Raw genomic sequence first — 22,653 nt, 5'->3', positions numbered from 1 at the left:
GAAGGTGGGGAGGGTGGTAAGAGATAAACCAAAGGACTTGAATGCATGCATATAAGCATAACTAATGGATACAGACATTAGGAGGGGTGAGGGCATGTGATGGGGGGGGAATGGCTGGAGAGAGGTCAATGGGGGTAAAAGGAGACATATGTAATATTTTAAATAGGATAAAACTTTTAAAGGTGATGGATAGGTTACCTAGATGAGGGACTGGCTACATTGTAAACCATGGCGTGAGTACCAGCAGAATCTGCAGTTGATGCTTTGGCTGTTGCCAGTGGAGCCCTGTGACTTGACAGAAGGTTTTGATCCCTCTATATTCCCAAGGATGGGTCAGGAATACTTGAGGCAGATCCACATCAAAGCCACTCAATGTGCAGATGTTGTGGTAGCTGAAATTGACCAAAGAAAGTTGAGAAGAACAAAGGGTGAATATTTCTCTTTCAGGATGGCAACCTACTCCTGAAGGCTATTAGGCCATACTTCAGTGGCCACAGCAACAAGTGGCACAATTTTCAACTGTTAAACAGCGTGTGAACAAACATAGAAGTCCCTGGAAATGACAACAGTTGGATAGTAATGTGACCATGCCAAAATGTGAACATGAATAAAGCTGGAAAAATTTTTATCTGGGTGAAAGGTTATATTCTGGAGGGGCTGTTGGACCAGCTAAAATGAAAGTCCTAGAATAGATCATGTACAAATTGGTTTTCCTCCCTTGCTTCGTATTATTAGCAGAATCAATCAGTCAACAGTAACCAATGTATTGGAATATCTGAGTAACTGGTTTGGAGGAAGAGAGATTACTCCAGAATTGGGAAGATGTTTATGCTTTATTGACTTGTCTTGAAAAGCCTTTATTACCTGAGGCTCATTCACTGATTTGGCAGCTTGCAAGAAGATACTCTGAAGTGAGGCTCTTAGTGAGCAGCAAAGATGATGAGAGGATTCCTGCTTTGAATTTATTAATATGCTTCGTTGGCAGGCATTTTGACCAATGTAATTTAGCTGATGAGCCATCTTGGTATAGCTGATCTCTCAGGAATAGAATATACTTGTGATAAAGGCAGCCTGTCTGATGAAGCACAATGCCAATTAAACTGCAGATTGTATCATATTTTCAAAATTATGTAAGGGGTCTTCAACTTAATTTGTGCAACTGAAGTTGATATGCAGAATGTAGAGTGTATGGATTTGAACATATGAAGTATCTTTGGGTAATCTCACTAATTTCTAATTAACAGTTTTCTATTACCATGTGCAAAATGGTATGATGAAATTTTACAAATATCCTTAGTGGGGCTTCATTGTTTATTTACAAAAATATACATACAACTTTATTGAAAGTGTATTCTGGTTACTAAAATCTTGTTTGATTCTCGAACAAAACAAAAGACAATAGAGAGAAGTTCTTAAATTAAAAAAAAACTAGATTAAGTGTGTTCTTAGCAACAAAATTAAGCATTTTCCATTTAAGTTCAATACTTTTATTTAAATGCTTCATTGCACAAAACTTTTGTTAATAAATTATTTTAAGTACCCTAATAGGTTGACTGATTTAATTTTTCTGTCAAATCTTCTATTCATATATAATTGATATTTCAGGTAGAAATGTTTTCTACTTTAAGTAGCAGAAGATCCTAGTAGCAATGGTTTTTCAAATAGGGGTTTATTTTTCTCGCATAACAAGAAGTGTGGAGGATCTGTCTACTGGCATTGGTTCAATAACTTCATGATACCAAGGTCTCTGATTCTTTTGGCCTTTCCCTCATGGTAGCAAGATGACCACTGCAGTTCAAGGATATGTGTCTATTTTAAGAACTGGAAAAGGGGAGAAGGTGGCAGAGCCTTTAACATCTGATTCTTTCTCATACATGCAACACTTTCTCCAGAAATCCACAGCAGATTTGTGTTCATCTGTTGGCCACAAGTATATAAGATGATCACCTATAGTTCCAAAAAAGTTCAAGAAATGAAATTGTAAACCTTTCCAGGTTTCTAGTAGAGGTGGAAAAGGAAAAAAGGGGATTGGGAATATCTATAGATCAGGAAACCAATAATTCTGCCACTAGTTACAAATAAAGCAGACATAATTTTAAAAAGTAAAGGTGATGGATATGTTTATTAACTTGATTGTTGTGATGGTTTCATGTATGTACATATCTTCAAGCTCATCAAATTGTATGCATTAGTTATGTACAGGTTTTTTTGTGTATATCAATTATATCTCAATAAAGCTCTCAAAAATAAAATAAATAATTGCTTAAATTATATTTTTTTATCAATTAACTGGAGGCCCGGTACACAAAATTTGTGCATGGGGTTGGGGAGGTCCTCTCAGCCCAGCCTGCACCCTCTCCATTCCTGGACCCCTTGGGGGATCAGGCCTAAACCAGCAGTCAGACATCCCTCTCACAATCCTGGACCACTGGCTCCTAACTGCTCACCTGCCTGCCTGCCTGATCACCCCTAACTGGGCCCCCTGCCAGCTTGATCACCACTCCCTGCCCCTGCCCACGGCCTGGTTGCCCCTAACTGCTCCCACTGCTGGCCTAGTCACCCCTAACCACCTCTGCCTACTGGCCTGGTTGCCCCTCACTGCCCCCCCTGCTTGCCTGGTAGCCCTTAACTAACCCCATGCCGGCCTGGTTGCCCCTAAATGCCCCCCCCTGCCAGCCTGGTCACCCCTATCTTCCCTCCCCTGAAGGCCTGGTCCCCCCAACTGCCCTCCCTCCCCTTCAGGCCTGGTCACCCCCAACTGCCCTCTCCTGCCAGCCCAGTTGCCCCCAACTGCCCTCCACTGCTGGCCCAGTTGCCCCAACTGCCCTCTCCTGCAGGCCTGGTCGCTTCCAACTGCCCTCCCCTACCGGCCATCTTGTGCTTGCATGGAGGTGGCCATCTTGCATGAGGGTGTGATGGTCAATTTACATATTACTGCTTTATTATATAGGATAATGTATATTTCACTCTAAAATGATGTATATAAAAGAAAATATGTTTTGGGGGTTGTATATTTGTGATTTTTGACTTCTTATTCTCCTTTACATATAAAGAAAGCATGCTATTTGAAAAAAATAAAATACTAAGAATTTCTGTAATGGTAAATTATTAATTACATCTGTAGATTTAATCATATTGACTTAATTAGGCAAATTAAGTCAACACTTTGTTATAGCAGTATCTCAGAATGAGTCCACATGTTCCGCTAAGTTTTTGAATATATTTTTTGATGAATACAAACTGCTTAAGCTGTGAAAATGTTTAAATATTCACATAATTGAATTACTAGCTTCAGAGTTAAAACATTATTGCTTTGGAGATAATTACTTTTAATAACTTGCTATAAAGACTGAATTTTTCAACAGTCTTGTGCTCTTCTGGTGTGTATTAATTATATAATAGGTGCATATCTGGGAAAATAAAAAAAGTACATATTATACTAAACAATTTCTAAGTAAATTTTTATCTGTCTTAATTAGCAACCAGACTGCAAGTTAGTTTTTAAGTTCTAAATTGGCTGTAGAATTTTGAAGTCATGAGTCTGCCAAAGATTGTCAAAATCATCAAGTGACTTTAGAAAGACAGTAGGTTGCCAATTTGTTAAAGAGCATGAGAATTTGTTAGAATTGGATTGGATTTAGAGAATTTATATATCTGGATCTACGTTTTCCCACTAATACCATAAAAACTGAGAATGATATATTTAGGTTGGTGGGGTTTCTGCCACCAGGTGCTTCTGTAATTATTTATTTCAGAGTGGAAGGGAGAAATAGAAACATCAATGATGAGAGATAAACATTGATTGGCTGCCTCCTGCACACCCCACACTGGGGATCGAGTTTACAGTGCGGGCATGTGCCCTGACTGGGAATCAAACCATGACCCTCTGGTTCATAGGTTGATGCTCAACCACTGAGCCAGGAAACCAGATGCCTCTTAATGTCTGTCCCAGTTATGATAGTTCTAGCATTGAGTTATAAGCTGTATCCTTAATTTGGGGTAATTCATGTATTTATGTAAAGATAATTACTTTAACATTTTTTTCTTAAGTTATGAGCAGTACATTAGAGTGAATTTCAGAACTACTTTATCTGGTAAAGCATTCCTTTCAAGATAACTCACTTCTTTTATAAAATTTGAGTGTATTCTAAATGTCTTGGATAGAAATGGAATACTTAACTATAAATTTCCCCTTTTCTGTTAAAAGTCTACTTGGGAGAAAAAGAATAGAATTAGTCTAGTACTGCTCATAGATTCAATCTGGCTCTTGAATATGGTTATAGTGGGAATGAATAAAAGGAGAAAGCATGTTAGCTGAGTCCCCAGACATCCCATTTCCCATCCACACCAAGGCAAAAATGTCCTAGAGGACAAATTCTCCCACTTCCCCCCTGCACCCTGAAAAAAAAGCATCAATGGTAAGAAGTGATGGATTGGAACTATTTGAGCCCAGAATATACCTCTAGAGGTATTGCATATTCAGATATATTTTCAGACCTACTCCAGAAACTCACCAGGAGGAACACAAACTTGGGAATAGCTCTAGTCCTCATTACTGAATGTAAGTTATAAACCAAGGTTTAGAAAAAACAGGGAGTGTTATTGATGATAGCACTTCTGAAAGGTGTGAGGTGATATCTCATTATGGATTTAATTTGTATTTCTCTTATGATTATTGACATAGACCATTATTTCATATGTCTATGGACCATTATCTGTATCATCTCTTTGGAAAAGTGTCTGTTCAGGTAATTTGCCCAATTTTAATTGGATTGCTTATTTCTTTTGGTGTTAGGTGGTATAAGTAAGTTCTTTATAAATTATGGATATTAATTTCTTATCAGATGTATCATTGGCAAATACGATCTCCCATTCAGCAGATTATATTTTCATTCTGTTGATTTTTTTGCTGTGCAAAAACATTTTAGTTCGATGTAATCCAATTTGTTTATTTTTTTCTTTTGTTTCCTTTGCCCAAGGCAATCCTATATAATAAAAGGTAATATGCAAATTGACCATCACACTGTCACAAGATGGTGGCACCCACAGCAGGGACGGGGCTGGCTGCTCCAAACACCTGCCGCCGGTGTCCCCTCAGCCCTTCCAGAGGCCTCAGGACCTCCTGCACCCCCCACTGACTCAGGCATAGGCAAGCCTTAGATGGCAGCTTCCTAGCCATCCAGAGCTGGCCTGAGGCTCAGGTAACCAGGGCTGGCCAAGGCTTGCGCTGCCGGCAGTGGCAGCAGCAGAGGTGTGATGGGGGTGTTGCCTTCCCCTGATTGCTGGGTTTCCTCCTGCCCCTGATGGCTCCCAGACTGTGAGAGGGGGCAGGCCTGGGTGAGGGACCCACCCCCCTCCAGTGCATGAATTTTTATGCACCAGGCCTCTAGTATATCAGAAAAAAATATTGCTCCAAGAAAAGTCCAAAATTTTACTGCCTATGTTTTATTCTAGGATTTTTATTATTTTGAATCTAATATTAAAGTCTTTAATAAATTTTGAGTTTATTCTTGTATATGGGGCAAAGAGGTGGTTTAGTTTCATTTTTTGCACCCACCTGTCCAATTTTTCCAACAGTATGTATTGAATAGACTGTCTTTACCCCATTTAATGTTCTTGTCTCCTTTGTCAAATAATAAATTACCATAGAGGTGTGGGTTTCTGTTTTGTTCCATTGAGCTATATGTCTATTTTTATGCCAGTAGCAAACTTTTAATCCTATTACTTCTTCCTTACAAAACTTGGGTCTCCAGTTGTCCCATTGCCTAGCTTTCTTGGCAGAACAGTATATGTTGGCTTAATGCAATTCACTTTTCTTTCATTCACAAGTATAATTTTAAAAATATTTGGCCAGGTTTACAAATAATGTCTTTGTTGCTAAATATGTCTGTATCATCATCTTTTCTTATTTTTGTTTGTATTGACATTCTCGAATAACCCATTGCATACTTTAGAACCCTTCTTTTTGAAGTGACACAAAAACCCCTACTCAGATTGACTTAAACAAAAGTGGAATTCATTGATCCATATAATAAAGGCAACAGCACCAAGGCAGAGCATAGTGTGTCTGTTCTGCTTCCCTCCTTTTTTACTCCATCTGTTGGTTCCCAGAAACAGTGTGGTCTCCACTTATAGTTACAAAAATCAAATAGTACCCTATGTTGGAAAATTCTCAGAAAAAAACTCATATTAGCATTGGCTTTGACTATGTCACATGATCATTTATGAACCAATAACTCTGACTGGAAGATTAGGTTTCTCAAATAAATCAGGCAGATACCCAGAAACTAGACATATGTTGATAGATAGCAACGTCATGCAAAAATCAGGTGTGAGCCTAAGAGGTAGTAGTTTCCAAAGAGAAATTATGTGCTCTTTTCCATAAGAAGAGACCAGGATGCATTCTGGGTGGCAAAATCATATATTTTATATACAACTCTCATTCAAAAATGTTTTATCTCTTAACTCCCATTAAAAACCACTCTCCCTTGGTTTTCCTCCATATCCTTGGCAGTTTTTATTTTGACTTATATCTTAACTTTATAATTATTTTGTCTCACCTTTAAGCGCTGGTATTTCTTAAGTCTCTATTCTAATCACCTTTCTCACTCTACATAGTTGTTATCCTATACTATGTCAATGGTCTGCAATTCTATATATCTATTCTGATTCTTTTCTTGCCCCATCATCAATAGAACTGTGATATCTCTCTGAGTGTTTCTAATTGAATAATGTCAAACGTCAAAAGTCCTACACTTTATAAACAGCACTCATAAACCCAGTCCCTTCTTAAACCTGTCTTCTTATATTTTCTATAATTCATCAAACAGTAACACTACTCACCTTGATGTCCATTCAAGACTCCGAGGAGTCATCTCTTTGTCTTACTCTATTTTAACTCCAAGGAATTTACTAAAGACTTTTCGCTTATTTTTTTTTCTGGTATTTCTTAGATCTGTCCTACTTGGCTCCTTTTTTTTTTTTTTTTTTAATCCTACCTTATTTCAGGTCTTTATTGAGAACTCTTTTTGACATGTGGATAATATCCAAATGCCTTAGCATAGTGTATGATCTGCACTGGCCCCAGAACACTGCTTCAGCCTCATGTTTCAGTATTATCCACCTCAAATCGCATGCTCTCTATATAATGCTGCTTGAAATCCCTTGAAAACGACCATCTCACTTCATGCTCCCATGAGTATACATGACCGCCTACTCTCTCTAATTCTCTGGCTTGCTTTTTGCCTGTTTTGCTTCACCTTAGATAATGCTTACTTATCCTTAAAGATTTAGTTCAACTTTCATGCCTTCCAAGAAGCCTTGGCAAATGCCATTGCCTCTATGTCTGGGTTAGATGCCTCTTACATGGTTTTCATACCACCCTGGGAATAGCTCCAACATTACTCTTGCCTCCAATCATCTATTTATTCGTTAATCCTTTACAAGATGATATTTCTTTGGAATAAGGAGGACTAGCACATTTCCTCACTAAATATTCATCAGTAAAATAATTCAGTGATTTTTACAGGTTGTCACAACATAGAAAATATTTCTTAAGAGTTTCCTTTTTTGCTGAATTTTTCATAGTTATAAGCTATTCACAATATTGCTACTTATTTATTATGTGTTGATACATAACATTTATATTCCTGAAGCTTCTTATTTTAACAAGCTAATTTGTGTGCTATTTTGCATATTAACATTATCAGAACATGGCACTATTTCATTTTATACATTTCCACTGAAATTATATTCTAAGTTAAATATTTTTGGAATTATATGTATCTTAAGTATTCACCTTTGCCTCATACATTCAAAGCAACCTCTTTTTCTTTATGCTCCATATCATAAACATTATATATTTGCCTTCTATACATTGTCTAATGAAGCCCTTGGCATCATGTTATAAATCATTTTGTGTGTACTAGTTTTTTCATTTTATAGGTTTTTGGTATAGTATAAGGGACACTATAATTGATTGAGACTGAAGAAACCTAAATTTGTGTCCTGAATAGAACCCTAATTCTGTTTATCTTTATCTCTCCATGCCTCAGATTGTTTCTCTGTAGTACTACATTTTGATAATTCTGTATTCTGTACTCTTATGTTTTTATGATACTTTCATTTTTCTAGTGCATAAAATATTAAGCCAGAGTAAAAGTTCCCATTCTCATATAGCTTACATTCTAAAAGAGAGGAAATATATAAACAAATACGTACTATATCAAAGGTGATAAATGCAGTGGTTTCCCTATATGTACAGCTGTCATTGAGTTAGGCAAGTGTTCTTTAGTCCATGAATGTCAATTTTTTTCTAGGACTAAGTGAAATAACTATTTTATTAAGGTTTATACACTGACCAAAAAAGCAATGTAATCTCCACTCTGGTGATAACTTGTGTGAAAATACTCATGACTCCTTTAAATTTATTTATCAAGTGTATTATCTCCCGTTGGTACTTTTGGCACATTCGGCCATTGTATTTCAGAAAAATTAAAGAGCTTCACAGTAAGCTGAAAAATTAATTATCTATTTTCCTGTGGTTTCCCTGATCTTTTAATTATTATTATGCATTATCTGAGTGGTTTGTTTATAGGTAAAGAATATATATATATATATATATATATATATATATATATATATATATATGGCTAATGTGCAAAGTGTCCCCTCAGGGGTTTGATTGGGTGACCAGGAGTTTGATTGCTCACTATGATATGCACTTACCACCAGGAGGCAGTGCTGAACAAAGGAAGGCCCTGGCAGGCTGCCAGAAGGCCCCAATAGGCCCCGATCGCTGGCCAGGCCTAGGAGCCCTACCCATACATAAATTTCATACACCAGGCCTCTAGTTATACTAATAATTCATTGTATTTTATGTCTGTGGGCCAATAGTTCAGTTTCACTTTAGCTGAATCCTCTGCTCAGAGTCTCACAAAAATATAATTAAGGTATCAACTGGCCTGTGTTCCCATCTGGGACTCAGCAGCATCTTTCAGAGTTACATGGTTGTTGGCAGAATTCAGTTCCTTGCAGTTGCAGGACTGAAATCCCTCATTTGTTTTACAGGCTATTCACTGGAAGTCACTCACCACTCTTAAAAGCCCTCACAGTTCCTTGCTAAATGGCCCTCTCAAAACCTCAGACCTTTCTTCTCCAAGGCCATTAGGAGATATTCTCTTCCTTTTCTCTGATGCAAAAGAGTCTTAGATAGTGTAATATAACCAAATGAATTATTATATCACCATCCTTACCATATTCTACTGGATAGAAGCATGTCATAGGTTCTTCCTGACATTAAGGGATAGAGATTATACAAGGGTGTGACTCTTTGTGGGTCATCTTATTATTCTGCCTACCACAGTAGTGATAAAATTAGATTTCCCCAGATTTGTCAGTTTGTAAACAGGATGTATGTGATAGGATTTATTTATTTTGCTTTCAGAGAGGTGGTGAGTGCTTCCATGAAATCTGATGAGGTTCAGAATGATCCTTTTCTAACCTAGAGATATGTCACTATGGTGAGCCTGTTCTAGATTAGGCAAGAAAACAAGATTTTCAGAAGGATATAAAGTAGAGAGGGTACCATAAAATCAGTATCAGCAAAGGCCTTGGTATTTTGAGCCCTGGGGAAGAAGTAGTCAAAAGCAAACCTGGTTATTGGTAGGCTTTATTTATGTTTTTGAGTAAGTGAATAGATGTACACATATAATCAAATGTTCTTGTTCAATAGTATTTAGGTGGACAGTTCTAAAACAAAACTGTAATCCAGTTACAGTCTCTGTGGCTGTGGGCTCCATCACTAAACCATACTTACTCCCTCTTGTCGCTATTGCTCTTCAGAGACCTGTTCTGAATGTATATTACAATTCTGAAAATATGGAGTCGTGCCCTAGATCATACACTACTATAAGAATTTTGGAAAGTTATTGACTAGAACTTAAGTGTCCCTCTATGCCTGTATTTTTCTTTGTTTTTAAGACTGTATTACTATTACTATTATATTTTATTGATTTTACAGAGAGAAAGGGAGAGGGATAGAGAAATAGAAGCATTGCTGAGAGAGAAACATTGATCAGCTGCCTCCTGTACATTCCCTACTGGGAATTGAGCCCCCAACTCAGGCATGTGCCCTGACTTGATTCAAGCCATGACCTCCTGGTTCATGGGCTAATGCTCAACCACTGAGAAATACTGGCCAGGCTTATTTTATTATTGATTTTTAGAGAGAGAGGAAGAGAGAGAGGAGAGAGAGAAAGAAACATCAATGTGAGAGCAAAAATGATGAGCTGCCTCCTGCATGTGCCCTGACAGAGAATGAAACTGGCAACATTTTAGTGCGTGGGTCTCCACCCAACCAACTGAGCATCACTGGCCAGGGATATGACTGTATCCGTAAAATATTTTTTGAGTTTAAATTGACATATAACATTGTATTAGTTTTAAGTGTACTATGTAATGATTTGATATTTGTATATATTGAGAAATATCACCACAATACTTCTAATTAGCATCTATCACCACACATAGTTACACCATTTTTACTGGTAATGAGAATGTTTAAGATCTACTTTCTTAGAAACTTTCAAATATACAATACAGTATTATTAGCGATAGATATCATATTGTATATTATATCCCCATAACTTATAACTGGAAGCTTGTACCTTTTTTTTTTCAAATATATTTTATTGATTTTTGACAGAGAGGAAGGGAGAGGGATAGAGAGTTAGAAACATCGATGAGAGAGAAACATCGATCAGCTGCCTCCTGCACACCCCCCACTGGGGATGTGCACGCAACCAAGGTACATGCCCTTGACCGGAATCGAACCCGGGACCCCTCAGTCCGCAAGCCGACGCTCTATCCACTGAGCCAAACCGGTGCTGGCGAAGCTTGTACCTTTTGACCACATTTACCCATTTCACTCACCCCCCAACCCCTGTCCCCCAGCCTCTGGTAACCACCAATCTGTACTCTGTATCTATGAGTTTGGTGGGAATTTCTGTTTGTTTTTAGATTCCACATATAAGTGAGATTGTAGGGTATTTGCTTTTCTTCAACTTATTTCACTTAGCATAATGACCTCAAGGTTTATCCATGGTGTTGCAAATGTCAATATTTCCTTCTTTCTATGGCTAAATAATTTTCTAATATTATACACTAGAGGCCCGATGCACAAAATTTGTGCAAGGGGCTCGGCCCTCGCAGCTGCAGTGGCTTACTTCGGCCCTCACAGCCTCAGCTTAGTCTGGAAGGTCACCAGGAAGAACATCTGGAAGGTTGTTTAGCTGTCTGGTCTAATTAGCATATTACGCTTTTATTATTATAGAAGATATATATATACCACATTTTCTTTATCTGTTCATCCATTGGGAGACACTTAATTTGCTTTGATGTATTAACTATTGTAAATAATGCTGCAATGAACATGGAAGTGCCAATATCTTTTGAGTTAGTATTTTCATATTTTTTGGATAAATTCCCAGAAGTGGGATTTCTGGATCATATGGTAGTTCTATTCTTATTCTTTTGAGGAACCTCCATACTGCACCAATTTACATCCCTACCAATAGTGTACAATAGTTCCCTTTTCTCTACATCCTTGCCAGCGCTTGTTTGTCTCTTTGATAATAGCCATTCTAACAGTGAGGTGATATCTCATTGTGGTTTTGATTTACATTTTTCTGATGATTAATAATGATGAGCATCTTTTTATATATTCATTGGCCATCTGTATGTCTTCTTGGGAGAAATGTCTATTTAGATCCTCTACCTACTTTTTAATTTGATTGCTTGTGGGGTTTTTGCTATTGATATGTTTGGGTTCTTTATATATTTTGGACATTAACACATTTTTAGATATTATGCCTGTATTTTAAAATTTTTCATATTGATAAACCATATAAAATTGCCATTTTTTGTCAAAATGGGTTTTACACTGATAATTTTATAATATTCAAACTTTACGTGACTTTTAGAGTTTTGAATTCATGTTAAATGAATTCCTCTGCTACTGGACAAGCTGCAGGTCTGTGTCACTAAGTTAGCATAGAGAGGCCTCAGACCTGGTTCATTCAAGTAACAAAATATTTATCCCTACAACTAGGAGCTATGGTAAAGACTGATGACATCTTAGAATATATTTTGTGTGAATTGAATACTTCTATTGTGTGAATTTGATTATAAGGAAATTATGGCAGTCTAAGTTACATTATTTCAATATGTGTATGTGGGAGAAGGCACACATATGTATGCATGAATACAGATGTATGTGTGTGCACTTATATATTCATATATTTTGTTTTAATTAAGATGTTTATGTAAGGTCTTTCCAGTAGACATAAGTAATACTCATCCTAGAACAAATATATGTTTAGAAGGAATGTATAAGAACATTTAACATATTTTCTTGTAAAGAAGCCTATAGATATGAATGAAGAAAATGTAGTGTGAAGATTTTATATTTAGTTTGTAATCAATAGCATAAATGTTTTTCTTAAATGGTTTAGAGTTGGCTGCCTCTAGAGATTAAAGAAGAATACATTAAATCATAAAAATAAAATCAGGATTAACTTGTAACTTGTAATATTTGATTATTTATACCCACTGATAATCATATGAGTAATTAATCAAGTTTGATGTGATCTATCAATAAGCAGTAGTTAAAAACCTCTTGCATAATAAGTAGGCAAACAAGCATGGATTTGAAAATCTTTGAAGCAAAAAAATATGTAGTATGTTCATTTTTGGTCTTTTAAGATGAAAAGAGAAGTTTGGAAACTTGAGAATACTTATTTCATTCTGTGATTTTGGTTCTACATACATTTTGGTTATTTTTCCTTCTTCAATAGTACTATGCATTTTTTTCTAATAACGTTAAAATGTATAGATGACAAAAGACTTGGAGGACGATAACACAGATACTACACAGTTTCCAATACTTGAATATGTGTATGAATATGTCAAGTGTTTGTAAAACTTTTACTTTGCTAAAACCTTAAGATCCAGACTAAAATAGAGGTTTGAAAGTAAAATCAGGTAGTCCTATAACTTTTAACATTTCGGCTTTGCGTCTTTAGATAATGACATGGGTAAATAAGCTTGCAGTATTCAAATAATGTAGAGTAGTTAGAAAAAAACCCACTTTTTCAAAATAATGGCCAGAAATTCAAACAATCATGAATCACAATGTTTGTTTGTTTGTTTTTAATACAAGTGATCCCAGGTATGGTTCTGAGACTAGAAATTCTCAGTGATTTTTGAGGTAAAGATGGTGAGGCACATCTTGCAATAAGTAATTCCCAGGAGTCCTGATGGACAATAGAGATTGACAGAATGAGGAAAATATGTGTTAGGATGTGAATCCATATAGTTCCTTAGAAAAGAGTAGAAGAAGAACCTCCTTTTAGATAGGTAATGCTTGCTAATGGGGAATTTACGAATCTGTTAGTAGTAACTGATGGCAGCAGGACCCCAAACTCAGTCCTGCTATTCAGAATTTTTGTTTTAAGAGAAGTCCCAAGGCAGTGCCAGAGGTCTGCATGAATTAGGATATCAAGCAAATTTACAAGACTGCAGGGTGAGTGAGCAAGTGCTCTATTATAAGGAATTATAATTAAAGACAAAGGTCTGAATTCCTACACTTATGCTACCCATTCTCTACCATACACTGGAACAGATATGATTTTCCAACACAACATGTCCATGACATGATTTTGCTGTCTACCATATTGTGATGAGATGAGTTAATATTCACAGGAATTCTCATAAAAGTAATTATTTTCCCATACATTTTAGATAAAGAAACTGGCACTCAGATATTAAATAACCCAATGATTCAAAGTTAGTCAGTCTGAAAAGTGAGATTATAAATTAGATTTTTCTGTTTCTCTAATACTATAGTTTTCCACTTTTTAAAACATTACATGTGACATTATTTAACATAAGGAGTCTTTTTAACAAGCTATTTAGAAACATAAACATCATCTGTGGATGATGAATATTTTATATTTTATGTTGAGAAATTTTCCTTTATTTTTAAGGGACATTTTATAGCTTTATCCCCATAGTCCGGTGAAATACCTTATTTAAAACTATGTCTCATATTTTTGACACTAAAATGGGCATACACACTATTTCCTTTCAGGCTTCCATTCACATTCAGGTGAACATTATGACTATGTGTATTTTATTGATACTTTTTAAATTCAGGATTATATAAAGTAACTTTAGGCACAGATGATTTACTTATTCACATAAATTATTTTGAGTTATAAAATTAAAATTCATTGCTACCTCTCTGGAAAGGGATGCTTAAAAACGTATTTTTTCAGTTTTCAGGCAACATATTCTCTTTGACTCTAAGACTTTAGTTTGTAAAAAATAAATTACAAAATTTTGAGGGCCTATGCTTAGGGAATATTTTTAAATATGCTTTTATTGATTTTTAGAGATAAAGGGAGAATAGAGAAATACAAACATCAATAAGAGAGAAACATTGATCGGCTGCCTCCTGTACACCCCCTACTGGAGATCAGACCCACAACCTAGGCATGTGCCCTGCCTGGGAATTAAACCAGTGACCTCTTGGTTCATGGGTCAGCGCTCAAAACTGAGAAACACTGGCCAGGCTGCTTAGAGAATATTAACGAACATTTGCCCTCTTTTATTTTTTTAAATTATTTTATTATTTTTTTTCTTTATTGAATAAGGTATTACATATGTGTCCCTATCCCCCCATTGCCCCCCTATCGCCCACTCATGCCCTCACCCCCTGGTGTCTGTGTCCATGGTTAGGCTTACTAGTATATGCACGCATCGAAACCCTTTGGATGATCTCTCCCCCGTACCCCCACCCTCCGCTACCTTCCCTCTGAGGTTTGACCGTCTGATCAATGCTTCTCTGTCTCTGAATCTTTTTTTATTCATCAGTTTATGCTGTTCATTATATCCCACAATGACTGAGATCATGTGATATTTATATTTCTCTGACTGGTGTATTTTGCTTAGCATAATGCTCTCCTAGTCTATCCATGCTGTTGCAAATGGCAAGAATTCCTTCTTTTTTACAGCAGCATAGTATTCCATTGTGTAGATGTACGTTTCTTTTTTTAATATATATTTTATTGATTTTTCACAGAGAGGAAGGGAGAGTGATAGAGAATCAGAAACATCGATGAGAGAGGAACATTGATCAGCCGCCTCCTGCACACCCCCCCACTGGGGATGTGCCCGCAACCAAGGTACATGCCCTTGACTGGAATCGAACCTGGGACCTTTTAGTCCGTAGGCCGATGCTCTATCCACTGAGCCAAACCAGTTACGGCATAGATTTACGTTTCTTAATACACTCATCTGCTTATGGGCACTTAGGCTGTTTCTAAATCTTAGCTATGGTAAATTGTGCTGCTATGAACGTAGGGGTGCATATATCCTTTCTGGTTGGTGTTTCTGGTTTATTGAGATATAGTCCTAGAAGTGGGATCACTGGGTGAAATGGGAGTTCCATTTTTAGTTTTTTGAGGAAACTCCATACTGTCATACTGTTCTCCAAAGTGGCTGCACCAGTCTGCATTCCCATCAGCAGTGCACTAGGGTTCCTTTTTCTCCATATCCTTGCCAGCACTTGTCATTTGTTGATTTGTTGATGATAACCATTCTGACAGGTGTGCAAGGTTACCACAGATATCGTTTTCATTTGCATCTCTCAGATGATTAGTTACTTTGAGCAGATTTTCATGTCTCTTTACCTTCCTTATGTCCTCTTTTGAAAATATCTATTTAGGTCCGTTGCCCATTTTTTGATTGGGTTGTTTATCTTCCTTTTGTTAAATTGTATGAGTTCCCTGAAAATGTTGGAGATTAAACCCTTATCAGTGATAACATTGGCAAATATGTTTTCCCATGTACTGGGCTTTCTTGTTGTTTTGGTAATGGTTTATTTTGCTGTATAGAAGCTTTTTATTGTGATGTAGTCCCATTTGTTTATTTTCTCTTATTTTCCATTGCCATAGGAACTGTATCAGTGAAGATATTGCTTCGGCATATGTCTGACATTTTGCTGCCTGTGGATTTCTCTAACATTTTTATGGTTTCCCATCTTATGTTAGGTCCTTTATCCATTTTGAGTTGTTTTTTTTTTTTTTTTTTTTTAGTTTATTTTTGTGTATGGTGTAAGTTGGTGGTCTAGTTTCATATTTTTGCATGTACATGTCCATTTTTCCCAACACCATTTATTGAAGAGACAGCCTTGACTCCATTGTATGCTCTTGCCTCCGTTGTCAAATATAACTTGAGCATAGTGGTTTGGGTTGATTTCTGGGTTCTCTATTCTATTCCATTGGTCTATATGTCTGTTCTTGTGCCAGTATCAGGCAGTTTTGAGAACAGTGGCTTTGTAATCTGGTATTGAGATCCCTCCTACTTTGTTCTTCTTTCCCAGGATTGCTGCAGCTATTCAGGGTCTTTTTTTATTCCAGATGAATTTTTGGAGAGTTATTTCTAAGTCTGTGAAATATCCCATTGGTGTTTTAGTGGGGAGGGCATTGAATTTATTCATTGCTTTGTGTAGTATGGACATTTTAATGATGTTGATTCTACCAATCCATGAATATGGTATGTTCTTCCATCTGTTTATGTCTTCATCTATCTCTTTTTTCAGTGTCCTGTAATTTTCTGACTACAGGTCTTTTACCTCCTTAGTTAAGTTTATTCCTAGGCATCTTAAATTTTTTTTGGTGCGATGGTAAATGGGATTGTTTCTTTAATCTCTCTTTCTGTAAGTTCACTATTAGTGTATAAAAATGCCATAGATTTTTGGCATTAATTTTGTATCCCATTACATTGCCAAATTCATTTATTAAATCTAATAATTTTTGATGGAATCTTTAGGGTTGTCTATGTACAGTATCATGTAATCAATGAATACTGACCATTTTATGTCTTCTTTTCCAATTTAGATACCTTTTATTTCTTCTTGTCTGATTGCTATGGCTAGCACTTAAAGTACTGTGTTGAACAGGACTGGTGAAAGTGGGCATCCCTGCCTTGATCCTGTTCTTAGGTGAAATAGTTTTAGTTTTTTCCCATTGAGTATGATGTTGGCTGTATGATTGTCATAAAAGGCTTTTATTATGTTGAGGTATGATCCCTCTATTCCCATTTTGCTGTGGGTTTTCATCAAGAAAGGGTGTTGGATTATGTCAAATGCTTTCTCTGCACAATTGATATGAGTATGTGATTTTTATCTCTCAATTTGTTTATATGACATATCAAATTTATTGATTTGAAGATATTGTACCATGTTTGCATCCATGGGATACTTGGTCATGGAGCATGATTTTTCTGATGTAATGCTGGATCCGATTTGTTAGAATTTTGTTGAGGATTTTGGCATCTATGTTCATGAGGGATATTGGCCTGTAATTCTCTTTCATTGTGTTGTTTTTATCTAGTTTTGTTATCAGGGTAATGCTGGCTTCATAGAATGAGCTTAGAAGTGTTCCTTCATCTTGAATTTTTTGGAATAGTGTGAGGAGGGTAGGTTTATTTCTTCTTTGAATGTTTGGTAAAGCTCCCCTGTGAAGCCATCTGGCCCTGAGTTTTTGTTTGCTGGAAGCTTTTTGATGACTGCTTCAATTTCCTCTATAGTTATTGGCCTATTAAGATTTTTAGATTATTCCTGATTGGGTTGTGGAAGGTTGCATTTTTCTAGGAATATATCCATTTCGTCTAGATTGTCTAGTTTGTTGGAATAGAATTGTTCATAGTATTTTTTAACAATCATTTGTATTTCTGTGGGGTCTGTTGTTATTTTGCCTCTTTCATTTCTGATTTTGTTTATTTGGGTCCTCTCTCTTTGCTTCCTGGTGAGTCTGGATAGCAGTTCATCAATCTTATTTATCCTTTGAAAGAACTAGCTCTTGGTTTCATTGATCTTTTGTATTGTGTATTGTTTTTGTTGTTGTTGTTGTTGTTTTTTGTCTCTATGTCATTGATTTCTGCTCTGATCTTTATTTTCTCCTTCCTTCTGCTCACTCTGGGCTTTTCTAATTCTTTAAGTTGTAGCATTAGATAATTTATTGTCATTTTTTTCTTGTTTTTTTGAGGTAGGCCTGTAGAGCTGTAAACTTCCCTCTCAGGACTGTTTTCACTGTGCCCCATAGATTTTGGATTGTTGTCTTTTCATTGTCATTCATTTCTATGATGTTTTCAATTTCTTCTTTGATCTCTTTGGTAACCTAATCATTGTTTAATAGCATGCTATTCATCTTCCAAGTGTTTGATTTTTTTTTATTTTAGTTTATTTCTAATATTATGCTATTGTGGTCTGAGAATATGCTTTATATGATTTCAATCTTCTTGAATTTGGAGAAACTTTTCCTGTGACCCAATATGTGGTCTATCTTTGAAAATGTCCCATGGGCACTTGAGAAGAATGTATATTCTGTGGCTTTAGGGTGAAATGTTCTGAAGATGTCAATTAAGTCCATCTGATCTAATGAGTCATTTAGGATTGATGTTATTTGCTGATGTTTATTGTCTAGAGGATTTATCCAGTAATGTCAGTGGGGTATTAAAGTCCCCTACTATGATTGTATCATTGTTGATTTTTCCCTTGATATCTTCCAGGAGTTCTTTTTTATGTATTTTGGTGCTCTTGCATTGGCTGCATATATGTTTACCCGGGTTATATCCTGTTGCTGTATCGATCACTTTAGCATTATGATGTGGCCTTCCTTACCTCTTGTTATTGCCTTCACTTTGATGTCTATTTTGTGAGATATAAGTATTGTTACCCCAGCTTTTTTTTTCATTTTCATTTGCCTGAAAGATATTTTTCCATCCCTTCACTTTCAGTCCATGTGAGTCCCTTGTTATGAGGTAGGTCTCTTGTAGGCAGCATATATATGGGCCCTGTTTCTTTATCCATTCAGCTGCTCCATGTCTTTTGATTGGGTCATTTATTTCATTTACGTTTAATGTTATTATTTATAGGTACTTGTTTGTAGCAATTTTTGTTTTTTTGCCCATGTTCCTTCTTTTAATTTTTTTTTACTTCTTTTGACACCAGTCCCTTTAGCATTTCTTGCAATTCTGGCGTGGTAGTGATAAACTCCCTTAGTCTCTTTTTTTGTTTGTGAAGCTAGTGATTTCCCCTTTAATTTTTAATGATAGCCTTGGATTCTTGGATTTAGTTCCTTGCTTTGCATCACTTTGTAAATTTATTTCCATTCCTTTATGGCCTGATGTGTTTCTTTTGAGAAATCATTTGATATTCTAATGGGAGATCCCTTGTATGTAACTTTCTGTTTCTCTCTTGCAGCCTTTAAGAGTCTCTTTTTCCTGAATGTTTGCCATCATAATTTCAGTGTGTCTTGGTGTGGGTCTTTTTGGGTTCAACTTGTTTGGGACTCTCTGTGCTTGTGTGATTTTTTTCCTCCCCACATCAGGGAAGTTTTCTGACAATATTTCTTCAAATAGGTTTTCTAACCCTTTTTCCTCTTCCTTTCATTCTTTCACCCCCATTATTTGTATGTTACTTCGTTTCATGTTGTCCCAAAGCTTCCTTTGGCTCTCCTCCTCCCTTTTAATTTTTTTTCTACCATTGCCATTCAGTTTGGGTGTGTTTTCCTTCCCTGTCTTCTAATTCACTAATTCTGTCCTCTGCTTCTCCTAGTCTACTGTTGAAACTTCCCATGGTGTTTTTATTGCAGCTATATCACTCTTTACTTCTTATTTATTCTTACATAAGTTGGTGATTTTTTTCATCCATCTGGTTTATGAACTGTATGACCCTTATTCTGAATCCTTTTTCTGACATATTGCATTCCTCCATTTCACTTAGCTGCTTTTCTGGTTAATCCCCTTTTCTTTCCTTAGGGGTTACTTTGTCTCCCCATTTTTGCTCTCACCAAAGGACCTAGGTGTTGAGTTGTGGAGGTGCTGCTCCTCTGACAGCAGCAGCTCCTTGGGCGGCAGCTGCTCCTCAGACAGTCGTGGCAGCGGCTGCTCCTCAGTTGGTGGTGGCTACTCTGGTGGGCGCTGCTCGCAGCAGTGGTGGCACCTCTGGCTGCTGGGGGCAGGCTGCTTGTGCTGTTGCTGATCCTTGGACGGGGGTGTGCTATATGGGGCTGCAGCTCCTTGGATGTGGGTGGGCCACTTGTGGGCTGCTGGTCCTCGGACGGGGGCAGACCACGAGAGACTGCTGCTCCTCTGACAGGGGCTGGCTATTCGCAGGGTTGCTGCTTCTCGGATAGGGGCAGGCCACGTGATGTTTCTGATCCTCGGATTGGGATGGGCTGCTCACGGGGCTGCTGCTCCTCAGACAGGGGTGTGCTGCATGGGGCTGCAGCGCTTTAGATGTGGGAGGGCTGTTCACGGGGCTGCTGCTCCTTGGATTGGGGCAGGCCATGTGATGCTGCTGATCCTCGGACTGGGGCTGGCTGCTCGTTGGGCTGCTGCTCCACAGACGGGGGTTGGTTGCTCATGCAGCTGCTGCTCCTCGGACAGGGGCAGGTTGCTCACACGGCTACTGCTCCTGGGTTGGGGGCAGGTTGCTTGTGGAGCTGCTGCTCCTTAGACGGAACAGAATGTTTGCGCAGCTTCTGCTCCTCAGATGGGGGCAGGCTGCTCATGAGGCTGCTGCTCCTGGGACAGGGGCAGGTTGCGCTGCTGCTTCTCATACAGGGCAGGATGCCCGTGTGGCTGCTGCTCCTGGTATGGGAGCAGACTGCAACATTTACCTTTTATAGTTTAAATGATTTTAAGTACCTCATGCTGACAAGAAATCTGTCTAAAATTATTATTTGTTTGTGCATAGTGAGTTATAATAATGATTCAGACACTTTTCAAGCTATTTGAACAGTAATACCATATAATCTTTTATAATTCAGGTCAAAATAATGTATGAAGCTAATGACATATATTCATGTAGGGATATAATGAATTAAGGTGTGGGATTTAGTGCCTAGCATCAAAAGCTAAAATGATGAGTAACCTAGTACTTTTCTGTGCATGGTTAGGGTGTTTTCGATAAATCTGTATTTAATTAAAATATTCTCTTCCAGCCCTGATCAGGTAACTCAGTTGGTTGGGGCATTGTCCTGTACACTGAAAGGTTGTGGGTTGGATCCCCGATCAGGCTGCATACAGGGGGAATCCAATAGATATTTCTTTCTATTTCCATTCCTCTCTTTGTAAAATCAATAAAAACATGTCCTTGGGTAAGTATTAAAAAATGTTCTCTTCTATATTTTACAAGAGAATTCCAGCAAGTAAAATAATGTACATTTTCATAAGGGCATATTATAACTTAAACAGCTGGGCTTTTGTAATAAGGGGTGGCCAATATTCACCCTACTCAGAAAGTAGCTAGAGAAGTGTCTCCTGAGCTCTAATTTAAGAGGCCTGTGTGGAGTTTCCTATACTCCCTTATTTCTTCCATAATTTCAGCCTTGCTTCTTGCCCATAGCTGGATGTATTATTATATTTTCAAAAGGGTGGCTAATCCTCAACAGTTAAGAACTATTTACCCATAGGAACCTTAAGCTTAATCTATTTATCAATAATGATAATACACAATGCAAAATATATTATGCTATGTGTATAGTACCTTAATTATTCAAATGTGGAAACATGCTTAAAATAATAAATGATGTACTTTAACATTTTCTTGGTAATACAGTACTCATAAATGTTCATATTGAGAAAAATTGATTGGGCCCACTCAGTCGGAGATTTAAAACTAAGTACATGGAGAGTATAGTTAATGCAGATGGAAAAGATTATAAATGTGTGATCAGTTTGTTACAAAAAAAAAATACAACACAGTTCTTAAAGACACTAAATTGTGTAAGCAGTGTGCAATATCTCATGTCTGACAGTTATCATGGGCTCCTTCTAACTGTGAGAGAGAAACCTAAAACAGAAAATATAAAGCCAAGGGACTGGAATTCTTAAGGTGTATTTATATTCATTGGTATAATGGGACAAAAGTATTTTTTTAAAAGATACCAGTAATTCAGATATGTGCCCCATTTAGCTCGTATTTCAGTTTTGAACAAGATGTCAAGAATAGCAAAACTTAAGCAGGTCACAAAACCAACAGTAAAATGGTTAAAAAGTGGATGTATGCTCCTATTAGTCATCTAAGTCTTTCTTATTCTCTACTCATTTAGAACTCAGTTGCAGTCTAATTAAGAATTCCCACACACTCATATACTAATCTAATGTGTTAGTCAGTTTTGAAGGTTATGATATGTAATAAGCAGCCATAAAATCACAGTAGCCTTAAAAACAGGTATTTATTTTTCTCTCTTGTCACATACCTATTGCACAACTCATTTCAGACTGTGGATTGGGATATATGTTCACTTCATATGTCTTTTCTTTCCAGACTGAAGAGTGAGTTCCAACTTGGAATTTTGTAATTTCTTGCAGAGAACTGAGAGGAAAAAGACTCTTGGAAATTAGTAAATCCTCTAAACATTTTTGTTTATTTTAAATATTGTGTTTGCTCACCTTCCATAGGCCAAAAAAAGCCAAAGTCAGTAGGGTAGAGACTTATAACTCTACCTACATGGAAGGATAAAATGAATAATATAAAAAACAATAATAATCTATACCATATCCTTGTGTTCTCCAGAGTTG

The 22,653-nt window shown here is 37.0% G+C and overlaps 1 protein-coding gene and 1 pseudogene across 2 annotated transcripts in view; both read left to right on the top strand.

Moving 5' to 3' along the window:
• DMD (dystrophin) overlaps positions 1 to 22,653 on the top strand; it is a 2,781,977-nt gene that overhangs the window by 75,386 nt on the left and 2,683,938 nt on the right. The gene's annotated exons all lie outside the window — the stretch shown is intronic.
• On the top strand, positions 203 to 1,034 carry LOC308510939 (gem-associated protein 2-like; annotated as a pseudogene). The gene has a single exon. The product of its transcript is annotated as a gem-associated protein 2-like (transcript).

Source organism: Myotis nattereri, assembly GCF_964212035.1.
Source record: "Myotis nattereri genome assembly, chromosome: X".
Taxonomy (NCBI): domain Eukaryota; kingdom Metazoa; phylum Chordata; class Mammalia; order Chiroptera; family Vespertilionidae; genus Myotis; species Myotis nattereri.
This window is presented reverse-complemented; position numbering and strand designations above follow the sequence as displayed.